The sequence below is a fragment of the Dipodomys spectabilis genome, unplaced genomic scaffold (assembly GCF_019054845.1).
Source record: "Dipodomys spectabilis isolate Male_0828 unplaced genomic scaffold, ASM1905484v1 ptg000121l, whole genome shotgun sequence".
Classification (NCBI taxonomy): Eukaryota; Metazoa; Chordata; class Mammalia; order Rodentia; family Heteromyidae; genus Dipodomys; species Dipodomys spectabilis.
The window spans coordinates 1,458,823-1,471,557 of record NW_024870798.1 but is presented as its reverse complement, the minus strand read 5'-3'; positions in this window follow the sequence as shown (position 1 = coordinate 1,471,557).

Sequence of the window (12,735 nt, the reverse complement as noted above, 5' to 3'; positions counted from 1 at the left end):
TAGGAGGACCATGATTCAGCCCAGCCTGAGCATATATTAAGTCTCTATATCAGAAATTCCCAAGACAGAAAGGTGGCTCCTCAGAGCTGGGGAGAGGAAACAAGCAGGGGATCATGGTTCCCCTAGATGGGTGTCTGAACCAGGGTAGGGATGGTGTTGGGGGGGCCATACACCTGTGCTGCTGGGAGAAGCTGTTGGTGGCTGCTCCAGGTGGGGTGAGCAGCAATGGCAGCAGCATTGCAGACACATGGGCCCAGAGCAGAGGACCTGGGGCAGGGACCAGGTGGGAGCCTTAGGCTAGCTGGCAGCAAGCCATTGCCTGAGGTATGAAACCCAGCACTGCGGGGAAGCAGAAGAGGGGGCCAGGGCCACGCTGGGAGTATCCTACTATACTCAAATTCTCTTGTGCACCACTCAGCCACCTCTGCCTTCCTCAACTGCTCGTAGTGGTGTCACCCAACAGAATGAATCCCTGTGCTACCTGGCAGCATAGAATTTGGCCACCATTCTTGTATCCCATTGTTCAGAAAGAATCATGAAAGAATGGGAGTGTAGCCTGAATTCTGTGATGCAGGCAGCATGGGTGGAATAAAGATGACAGCAGCTCCGACAGCGCTTTTCCCAGAGAACTCTGTCCAGTTCAAGTGGGTACAAGAGGGTGACCTGCTTTAGCCAGATAACTGCACAGATTGTTGTGTATATCTGTTTGTTTCCAGTCCCAGACATTGAACTCAGGATCTGGGCAGTCTGTGAGCTCCTTTTGCTCAAGGCTGGCCCTCCACACTGGAGCCACAGGGCTTCTGGTTTTGTTGGCAATGAAGTTGGACAGGGGTCTCAAGGGCTTTCCTGCCTAGGGTGACCATGATTCTCCTGTCACAGCCTGGTAAGTATCTAGAAAGACTGCTGAGCGCCACTGGTGCCTGCCTCCTCATTGGTCTTGCTGATGTTCTTGTACAGACCGGTGAGTTCCCTATCCACGGGTTGAAGTGGAAGCTGGAGCCCACAATTCAAATCCTGGTCCTGCCACCTCCAAATGGCAGGAGATATTAAGAGACTTGTTCCTATCCATATGATTACCAGTGGAATGTGATATATGTCATGATTGCATGAGCAGATCTTGAATGATTCTAGCATAAAATTATTCACAATTATATTATAGGACACTGATCAATTTTAGTTAATACTTTATTAAGCATTTAAACAATCATATACATACAATGGAGGCATAATGAAATACCTAATAATTGGGCCGTACATACTATAAAGGTTCCATTTTTCTGCCAGGACTGGTATTTGAACTCATGATCTGGGTATCTCTGTTGCACTGTGTGGGAAAGGGAAGCTGGCTTCGTCGAAGTCAAGAAATTCAATCTGTTCCTTAGGCCTGAAATAGATCCCCACCACTAGAAAACATCCTATCCATGTACAACTTAAATATATGATTTATATTTATATACATATGTTGACTCCATAGGAGTTAAGTATAGTTATTTTATTTTTTGTTTTATTCATGTATTGACCGTTTATGTCATTGACTATTATGGCACATAGAACATTGATTACATTTATTAAATAGGATATAGGTCTACATATATATTCTACTTCATACCTGACACCAAGGACATTCACAGAAAAGGAAAACATGTGTCGACATCAGCTTCTTACTCCATGATTCATTGTTTGGGAGTGCTGGCATCTGAACTTATGGCCTACAAGGCCAAATTCATAAATGCGTGAGTGTCATCATGACATCCTGGGGCAAATTGAGCTGACAGGCTGTTTCCAGGATCTGAGATCGAGCCCCAGGTGTTAACAAAATAAGAACAGATTCACATGCAGATGGCATTATGCTAATAAATATATATCTTTAGAGAGTGCCAGAGTCTTCTATACATTTTTCAGTTATACAGATTACATTCCTACCAATTCCTGGGTATTTATTATGGATCCACATAATTAATGTTATTGTTTTCATCCTTAAAATATTAATTAAATCAATTAGTGTCCTGAACTTACTGCATTCCTGTAATTATATTCTTTTAATGCTTCATAAATATTAAATAAAATTAATCAACCTCCCGAAATGATGCTGTCTAATTTTATAGGAGCATAATTCATGATCAACTCATTCAACCATGACATTGACACCATTCCATTGTTATTCCTATGGATGGGAACCTGTATCTTAATATCTCCTGCCATTGACTGGTGTCAGAATGGGGATTCGAAATCAGGGCCTATGCTGCCACGTAGCCCTATGGCTTCCCCAATAGTCTGGCTGCCTTCAGCAATGCAAGGTGAAGTACCCTTTGCAACAGTGTCATTCAGCCCCAGGAGGGTCACCATGCAAAGGAAGAAAACATAAAATGGCCACATTTTTTCTGTGCATTTTTTTCCAGGCAAGGCCTGGAGCAGCTATGGGGCCAGTGGGTGCACTGCAGCTTAGGGTGATCAGAGCTGAGGCAGAGTTACCAAGAACTGAGTTCAAGCCCTGTGCTGAGAAAAAAAAATAAAAAATAAAATATAAAAAAGTTTAACTACTTGGCTTGCAATTCCTGCAATTCATTCTTCCAGGCTTTGAATTTGAACTCAGGATCTGGGTAAATCTGCAGCAATGTGGATGAAGGGAAAGATTACCGTACTTGAAGATAAGAAAGTCAGGCCTGTTCACTAGGCCTGAATTCAAGCCCCAATCCTGGAAAACATTCTATTTATATTCATTGTAAAGACAGGATTTATACTTACCTACAGATGTTCAGTCCATTCATGTTTGATGTGGTTGTTCCTTGTATTTTTTGTTTTATTCATTTATTTAACATCAATTATACTATGATGAAACCCATTCCGTTTATTACATTGATGACATCCTTTCACAGAGCATCTAGATTTGTAGAAATGTTCTCCATCATGCCTGACACCCAGGATTCTCAGAGAAAAGGTAAACAAATTTGACACTCGGCTTCTTACTCCATGATAAACTTGTTGGTAGTGCTGGAATCTGAACTCAGGGCCTAGCAGGACAAATTGGAGAATAAGTCAATGTGTGAGCAACTAAGGAGCTCCGACATTCCCAGGATCTGACAATGATCCCCAGGGTGTTCCACTATAGTCATAAATTGATTACTTAAACATAGGTTCTATATTGACATACATGTGTGGACACCATCTTCTGTTCGGTGCACTTCTTCTTATTTTGTCCCAAATTCTTGGAGGTATTGCCTATTTTACTAAGTATGGTGACAGGTATAACTGTTCTAACATGGATGACAACCTGTTCCCATTGTTATAGGGTTGCCTATGCATTCTCCATTCTACTTGATGCACAGAACATTCACGTCAAGGAAAGCGTGTGCAACAACTAGCTTTTGACATCAGCATGAATGTTTTGTCAGTTCTGGGATTTGAACTCAGGTCTGGGCAGCTCTGTTGCACTGGGGAAGAGGGGGAAGCTCACCATCCTTGAGGGATAGAATTTCAGGCCTGGTCCAAGGCCTGATTTGAAGCCCCAGCACAGCAAGCCCACCTTTTTTAAACATAAGATCTCTACCTACAGATATGGTATGCATCTTGCATTCAGTGTAGTTATTCTTTTTATTTTGTGTCTTATTCAAGGATGTATTGTATATTTTGTTGAGTATGGTGACAGATATAACTATGCTGACATGGATGACAACCTATTGTCATGGCTATAGAGTTGCCTATAAAACATTCTCCATCCTCGATGAGATCCAGGAGATTCACAGGACAAGAAAACATGTGCAACCATTGGTTCTCACATCCGAATGAATCTTTTGGCAGTGCTGGAATTTGAACTCAAGGCCAATTGGTGAATGTTTCATGGTGAACACACCAGCCTGTGAGCCACTAAGGAGTTAGGTCATTCCAGGGACCTGAGATCGAGCCCTGGTAAGGGGCAATATAGTCATAAATTCATAATTAAACAGAGGATCTATATTTCCAAACATGGGTGGGCATCATCTTGCATTCGGTGTAGTCACTCTCTTTATTTTGTGTCTCATTCATTGATGTATTTTGTATTTTCTTGAGTATAAGGAGACAGATAGAACTGTGGTGAACGGGATTACAACCTATTCCAATGAGTATAGAGTTGCCTATGCATTGTCCATCCTAGCTGAGACACAGAACTTGCACAACACAGGAAAACAGGTGCAATGACTGGCTTCTCACATCAAGGTGAATTTTTGGCAAAGCTGGGATTTGAACTCAGGGCCTAGGAGGCCCAAATGCACAATGGGTCCAGGTGAGCACACCAGCCTGTGAGCCACTAAGGAGCTGGGTCATTCCCAGGAACTGAGATTGAACCCCAAGGAAACCAAAATAGTCCTCAATGCATCATTGAAACATGATATATATTCACATCCGTGTGTGGACTGCATCGTGCATTGAGTGTAGTTGTTCTCTTTCTTTTGTACGTTATTCATGGATGTATTGTGTATTTTCTTGAGTATATGATGACAGGTATAACTGGGTTGACATGGATAATAACTTATTCCCATGGCCACAAGGTGGCCCATGCATTCTCCATCCTATCTGAGACCCACGACTTGCACAGTAATGGAAAACAAGTGCAATGATTGGCTTGTGACATCAAGATGAATCTTTTGGCAGGGCTGGGATCTGAATTCGGGGCCTAGCAGTTCCAATTGGAAATTTGGTCCACATGAGCACACCAGCCTGTGAGCCACGAAGGAGCTAGGCCATTCCCAGGATCTGAGATTGAAACCCCCCTCTGCAGGGGAGGAAGAGTGAGGAGCACAATAGTCATCCATTCATAAGCTGAAGTACTATGCAAATAAGTACATATTTGTATAGGGTAGAAGAGATGGTGTCCTGTGATGGAATCCAATCTACCATGGGACTACCGATTCTTGGATCTTTCCTAATGCCTCCATTTCATGACTGTGATGATTATTGTCAGCTTCATCAACTCTTCTTTACAATTAATCAATACCCCATGAGTCTTGTCTATCCTTTTCTACTCGCATCATGCATGAACTACTCATTCAAGGATGAAATCGATAGCATACCATTACTCTTCCAAGGTCCAGAACTGAGTAGCTCATGATCTCCCACCATTCCCTCCTCATATCAGGGGCTAAATTCAAGATTCAGGCCTGCAAAAGATACACCTTATATACATTTTAAAAGTAGGATTTATATTTCCATACAGATATTCAGTCCATATTGTGTTTGGTGTGGTTATTTATTTTATTTCTTGTTTCATTCACTTATTTAGAATTTATTTTATTGACTCTGATGACACCTATACCATTTATTAAATTGTTTACATCCTATCCTATAGCATCAAGATATTGGATGTGTTCTCCATCATGTCTGGCAATGCTAGGATCTGAACTCAGGCCTAGCAGGCCCAATTCATGAATGGGTGAGTTTGAGCATGGCAGCCTCTTGCCAATGAAGCTGTGAAAGGGTTCCCACATGCTGAGATTGACCCTGATGTTTGGACAAAACAGCGATACATGGATTGGCAGACGGTGGTATACAAATAAATATATATTAGTAACGAGTGCCAGAGCGGTCTATCTATGATTGAATGAGACCTACTACGTTTCTATCAACACTTAGGTATTTATTATACTTCCAGTAAAGGAAAATTATTCGTTTCATGCTTAATAAACTATTAATTAAGATGAATCATCATTCTAGGATTATTGCATCCAATTTTAGACTAGACCAAGGCATGAAGTAATCTTTCAACCAGTATTTCTATGCATAGGAACGAGTTTCTTTTGATCTTCTGCCATTGCTGTCAGGACTGAGATTTGAAGCTAGGGTCTATGTTGACAGGTTGTCCTATGGCTTCCCTGAGAGCCCATCAGCCAATAGCAATGGCAGGTCAGGTCCACTTTACAGCAGTGTCATTCAGACCCAGGATGGTCACTGTGTAAAGAAAAATAAATAAAAAAAAAACCCAGCCCTCTGCAGCTCGCCACTTTTTGTGTTTTCTAGTGTTTTCTTTTCTTCCTGACAGCCCACTGGGCCTAGGATCTCAGGATCGGCTATGGGTCCGGAGACTGCATCCCAGCCTAGGGAGGTCCAAGTGGAGGCAGTTTCCACGACATGATTTCAAGCCCCATGGTTGGCCAATAAGTAAGTAATAAATAAATAAATAAATAAAATAACAAAATTAAAAAAAATGAAGCTCCCTGGTTTGGAATTTCTGTGAGTTTTATTTCCTAGAAAGGGATTTGAACACAGCTTCTTGGTAAATCTGTAGCAATGTGAGGGAAGAGTTACCACTACTTGAGTTCAAACCCCATGCCAAAAAAAAAAAGAAAAATTAAATCCCTGACCTCGGCAGGGGGAGCTAGTTGTCAAGATGGGAGGGAAGGGATGGTAAGGGGAATACAACAGTGCTCAATAGGAAATGTACTCATTACCTTGCTCATGTAACTGTGATCCCTATGTACAACGTTTTTACAATAAAAAACATACAAAAAAGAAACATATTAGTTTTCAGAGAGGCACTTTGGAGGTAAAGGAAGAAAATCTGAATAGCTGTACAAAATTCTACGCTGCCTATTTTTAATGTTCAGTATGGAACTGAATAAACATAAATGCTTCCATTAAAAAAAATTAAGTCACTGTCTTGGAACTGGGGCCAGTATTTCTGCCATTGCTAGGATTTGAGCTCACCATCCAGGTAACTCTTTTGCAACAAGGGTGAAGGCGAAGCTCACTGTCCTTGAGGAAAAGAAATTCAGGCTAGAGTTCCCAGGGCCTGAATGAAGGCCCTGCAATGGAAAAAAATATTTCTATACATGTGTAATGAATGTATGATATATACTTACATGTGTATGTTAATTTAATATTATTATTTCTATTATTGATTTTTATTTATTTTTATTTGATTCATTTATTTATTGATTATTGTGTTTAGTATTATTATACACATAATATTTATTCCATTTTGCACATCTATTATAAAATTATACACAATAATTTAGGACATTGACTCGTTTTTCATCAATATTTTATTAAGTGTTGAAACATAATACATAATTAAATGGAGCCATTTGTCACAGTCTTCACATGTTTAGAGTCTCTCCCAAGTATGAGCTTTTTCTTTCTTTTTTCTTTCTTTTCTTTTCTTTTATTGTGAAAATATTGTAGAGAAGGGTTACAATTACATGGGCAAGATAATGAGTACATTTCTTATCAAGCATTGTAGCTTCCTCCTTTGTTTCCCTTTCCCATCCCTTCCCATTCTCCCTGAGGGTTTTTTTTTTTTTTTTATCTTTGGACATCTTCCTATAGAGATTTTTTTAGATGATTTATACTCAGAAGCCTTTTCCTGAGGATAGGCAAATTGAGGGATAAAATTTTAAGGGTGGGGCTAGAAATGTGGCATAGTGGTAAAGAGCTCGCTCCCTCAGCATTCATGAATGCCAGGTTTTGAATCCTCAGAGACGCATACTCAGGAAAAGCCAGAAGCTGTGGAGTGGTTCAAGTGGCTAACCTTGAAAAAGAAGCACAGAGATAGTACCAAGACCCTAAGATCAAGCCCCAGGACTGACAAAAACAATAGGCTAGATGCCAGTGCTCACAGCTGTAATGCTAACTTCTCAGGAGTCTGAGAGTTGAAGACTACAGTTCAAAGACTGCCTAGGCAAGGAAAGCCTGTTAGGTTGTTATCTCCAGTGAACCACCAAAAGACCCCACCTGGCGCTGTGGCTCTAGTGGTAGAGTGTTCGCCTTGGGTTGCAGGGTTCAGGGACAGTGCCCAGGCATGAGTTCAAGACACACACTAGAACAAAAGTGAGGTTTAATCAAAGTACTTTCCTATTTGCTAATTAGGAGAACATTCTCTGGAAAATGAACACTGATGTACACCAGAATTGGAGTCACAGCTCCAGGTTCAAATGTAGCAGATTTATATTCCAAGCCTCTTAGACTCTAGCATTGTAACCTTGTGTCCTACATGGTTCTTAAAGGTCCATTGTTGAAAAGCTTAATATGCTTCCCAAACCCTATGTGATAATCAGTTGACTTGTATTGTCATGTCATTACATTTCTGAACCTATCAGAGCAGCAGTAGCTCATGCCCAACAACCTAGATCATGAGGCTGAGGTCTCAGGATCACAGGGTGAAGCCAGACAGGGCAGAAAGGTCTATGACACTCTGACTTCCACTTCTGAAAGGTCAGATGTTCAAGAGCTTCCTGTGTTTCCCTTGGTGATGAGAAGTTACTTGCACTCTAATGTTCTTAGAGTTCTCAAGCTATAGAAGCAGGAAAGAAACATTATTGAACCATCCTGGGTTCAAATGAAGTTCTCAAGATCCAAGCCGTAGCAATGTTTGGAGAAAAACTCCAGTGTAACACTGTAATTGAAGGACAGAAAACGGTTGCAAAAGCTAGGCTAGGTGCAGAGACCTAGGCCTGCAGGATTAGGAAGCAGAATGTACACAGTCAACAGGGAAGTCAACTGCAAAAGCCAGCAATGGGGGTCCCTGAAACATTTGTTAGAGTTACACCAGGGTCAGGCTTTTCTCACAGGCTTCAAACAATGACTAATTAACCTTCCTCTCTCAGGTGAAGGGAGCCTCAGGCTATCTTTAGGGTAACAATAGAGAGCCAGCTTAGTGGGGGAGAGGGGAGGAACAGAGAAGAAAAACCCTGCTCTTTGGTCTTAAGGAGTGGGGTTTTGACTCTCCATATGTCAGATTTAAAGACCATTCTTCTACCTCCATCAGTCCATTCTCCTTCCTTCATTCTGCACATCATTAATGCAAATTCCCAGTCCAAGGAGAAGAGGGCCTTTTCTCTTCTGTCTCCAAGCACCTGAGTTAAAACCTGGCTCTGCCCTCTTGGCTCTGGGACATTTGGCTGCCTGAGAAGTGGGAAAGAGACAGTCTTCCTGCTCTGTGGTTGTGTGAAGGTGAAGTTGGTGACCGGAACATTGCAGAAGGCATCATGATTGGGAATTGTTCCCTTCATTCCTCCTGACATCCAAGACCAGGCTAATCTATCATGTTTCTTTCTATCTATCTATTTATCTATCTATTTTCCTTTCTATTTATCTATCATTTTTCTATCTATCTATTTTCTATGTATGTATGTATGTATGTATGTATCTATCTATCTATCTATCTATTTATCTATCTACCTACCTACCTACCTAGTTAATTAGCTACCTACCTAAGTAGGTTTCTGTTTGCCAGGTCTAGCCACAGCCCCAATTCTGGCTTTTTCTGTGTATGTGATACTGAGTAATCATATCCAGGGCTTCTTGGATGCTTGGCAAGCACTCTTTCAGTAATCAAAGTCCGCAGCCCCATCTTTTTCTTCATGGTAGTTTTTACATAAGTATACTACCATTTTACATCCCCAAATTTATTTTTCTGAATACTAGTTATTTCTCAAAAAAACCTTATCTTCTGTTCCCATGCCTGATTTGTGTCTGTTCCTGAATGGCCTAAGAATAAAATGTAAATAAAGACTGCTGAGAGCTTAAGTGTGCATCATATAAGGACACAGGCCTGGAACAGTGGAAGAGAAAAGCCATGGGCCCGAAATGAAGAGAATGGTGCAGTATGTGCAAAGAGCGTATCTGAAAAATGAACCAGTAAATAAAAGGAGAAGCATTGCATATGGTCTGTTTGCACTCAGGGATGTACTATACACACATAGGTAGTTAGTGCACTGATACATAATCCTGGCCTTCTCTTTTTGAAAAGAGAAGCCATCTCAGTGCTTAAGCACAGGGCCCAATGCATTCTTCAGCTGTTTCGTACAAGGCTGAGGCTTTACCACCACCATAGCTCCACTTCCAGCCATCTGGTCGTTAATTGGACATAAATGCCTCCCAGGCTTTCTTGCCTGGTCTGGCCTATGTCTCCTATTCGGCTTTCTCTCTCAAAGCTGGAGCTTTACCCTCTGGGACACTGTTCCACTTCTGGTTTTCTGGTGGTTTATTGGTAATAAGAATCTCACAGACTTTCTTGCTCGGGCTGACTTTAAATTGTGATCTCCCCAGGAGACTGCAAGCAGCTTTCTCAGGGATACATTGAGAAACCCCTCCACACAAAACCTTAGTCTAAATCTCGGGATGTACTAGAGAAAAACAGAAACATGAAGATGCTTCTAGTGTGTTCTAGATATTAATATTGGAGACACACAACATTCATAATTATTAGATCATTTTATAGGAAAAAGGAGCAATGTGGACAGTATGAGGATTGCTCCAGCTTTCGGTTCTCTCATCCTTAGAGAGTAAATTCACTGCATCTCAATGCTAAGTGACAGAACTGGCAAGTAATGTGGACATTAGCTGCCAATCCTGTGATACTCATTTCTTACTTTTGGCTTCAAACCTGTGACCAGAAGAGAAGATGAGGAGAGAAAATCCTTCTCAGAGAAAGCAGCTATAAAGGACATTGGAATAGCTTACTTATAAATTCAAACCACTGTAAGGACCCTGTTAGGAAATCAGATTGTACAGATTAAAAAACGAAGAAGAAAAGAAAGGCAAGAGCCAGTGGAGAATGACTATAATCCCAGCTCCTCAGGAAGTTGAGATGTATAGAATCTGAGTTTCAATCCAGCCAATATAGGAAAATCCATGACACTGTTATTTCTAAGACATCACAGAAAAACCCAGAAGTGGGGCTGTGATTCATGGTTACTGCAATACACTTGAGCAAAAGGAGCTCAGGGACAATGTCTAGGTTCATAGTTCAACCCCAGGTCCTGCCCCTTTGAAAAGAACCTGTACCTCCATATCTCTGTGCATATGGACGTATTCCTATAGTGAATCTCCAGAGTAGCTATTATGAATTGCACCAATCTAGAAAATGTGTTTTCAATTCAATGATTTCATAACACAGAGAGTGCTTTCATGACAGTGCATGTTCTGGGGCTCACCTCACTGTTCCCAGTGTAGCCTGAGGGTTTCTCTGCATCCCAGGCCTGCTGGAAGAAGTTTCTCTCATTGTTTCTCTGCATCCCAGGCCTGCTGGAAGAAGTCTCTCATTATCTGGATATGCAGACAAATGGCCTCACTCCTGTTCAGCTGTTTAACAAACAATTCCATCTGCATCAGTTAGTGATGAGGAGTGTGAGCAGGCTTTGAAGGCCAGGAGAAAAAGGCCTCTTTGTATCCCAAGCGATCTCTCTCCCTAGTGCCCTGTTTTGACAGGATTCCTTCATTTGTGCCACTTCCCATGGCAGGCCAAGTCCTGTGCACTTATCCTGCCTTTGTGAGACTATATTCCGGTGTTCAGATACAGTGCTCAATATAATTCAGGAGACCTTCTGGCAGACAACTAGGGCACTGAACCTAATGAAATATTTTATTGTTGGAGATGATGGGCCTATGATGCCTTTTCTAGGTTTCTGGAAGCTTGGGAAATCCAAGAACATGTCACATATCTCAAAGCTTCCTGTCATCTAGGGCTGGTGAAGCTCATCAGATATTGAAACTTTTGACCTCTCCTAGTTAGGGCCTGGGTGGCTAGGTTTAGGGGTTGAACACAGGGCCTGGGTGCTACCATGAGCTCAGTGCAGAAGCCAAAGGCATTACCATTTTGTGTCACGACTTCACTTCTGGTCTGTGTGTGTGTTCGTGTGTGTGTGTGTGTGTGTGTGTGTGTGTGTGTGTGTGTCTGTGTGTGTCTGTGTGAGTGCGAATACACCCGTCCTGGAGCTGGAACTCAGCACTGTACCTAGTTTCTCTTGTACAAGGATAGCCCTCTCCCGATTGGGCCACAGAGCCACTGCAGCCTTTTTCTAGTGTTGTGGTCCTGAGAAATAAAGTCCAGGGTTTCATAGTTCCAAAGCACTCCACCCCTAAGGCACATTGCAGACCTTTAATTCAGGTTTGTTAGTTTGTTTCTGTCTTTGTTGTTGTTGTTGGTTGTAGGAGTTGAAGTCTGGGCCTGGGTGCTATCCCTGAGCTCTTCAGCTCAAGTCTTGTGCCCTACCACTTGAGCCAAAGCGCCACTTCATGTTTTCTGGGGGTCCATTGGGGCTAAGTGTTTCAAAGTCTTTCCTCCCCAGGCTAGCTTTGAACCATGATACTCATATCTCATCCTCCTGATAAGCTAGCATGACAGGTATGAGCGACAAGCACCCAGCTTCAACTTCAGGTTTCTTAGTGGTGAATTGGAGATAATAGTCTCATGGGACCTTTTGTGTCTGGGATAGTTTGAAACCCAGATGCTCATATTTGAGCTTCTTGAGAAGGCGGGATGATAGTCCTCAGCTATCGACCCCTAGGTGGCACTCTCCTCAAGGGGGTCCTTGGCTCCACGTGGTGGAGTGCTAGCCATGTGCCCAAAAGGTAAGGGTCAGTAGCTAGGCCCCAAGTTCAAGGTTCATGACTGAATAAAAAAAAGAAAAAAAAAAAAACAATTGTCTGCAGAAGACAACTCACTAGTCTTCAGTAATACATAATTTTGTCCCTGCCATGGACACATATCTGAGCCTCAATATTCTTGTCTGCATAATCATCTCAGTTGTAGTGCTCTTACAAAGACCTGATGAAAGAATGCACCTGGGAAGGACACAGCACATGGCACTCTTTGCATGACTCAACACACAGCATCCTGTGAAAGACCCAGCACACAGCACCGAATGCAGGACTCAGCACACTGCACCCTGTGAAGGACTCAGCACATAGGACCAGGTGCAGGACTTACCACAGAGCACCTTATGAAGGACTCATCACATAGCTCTATTCCACAAGCTGTTA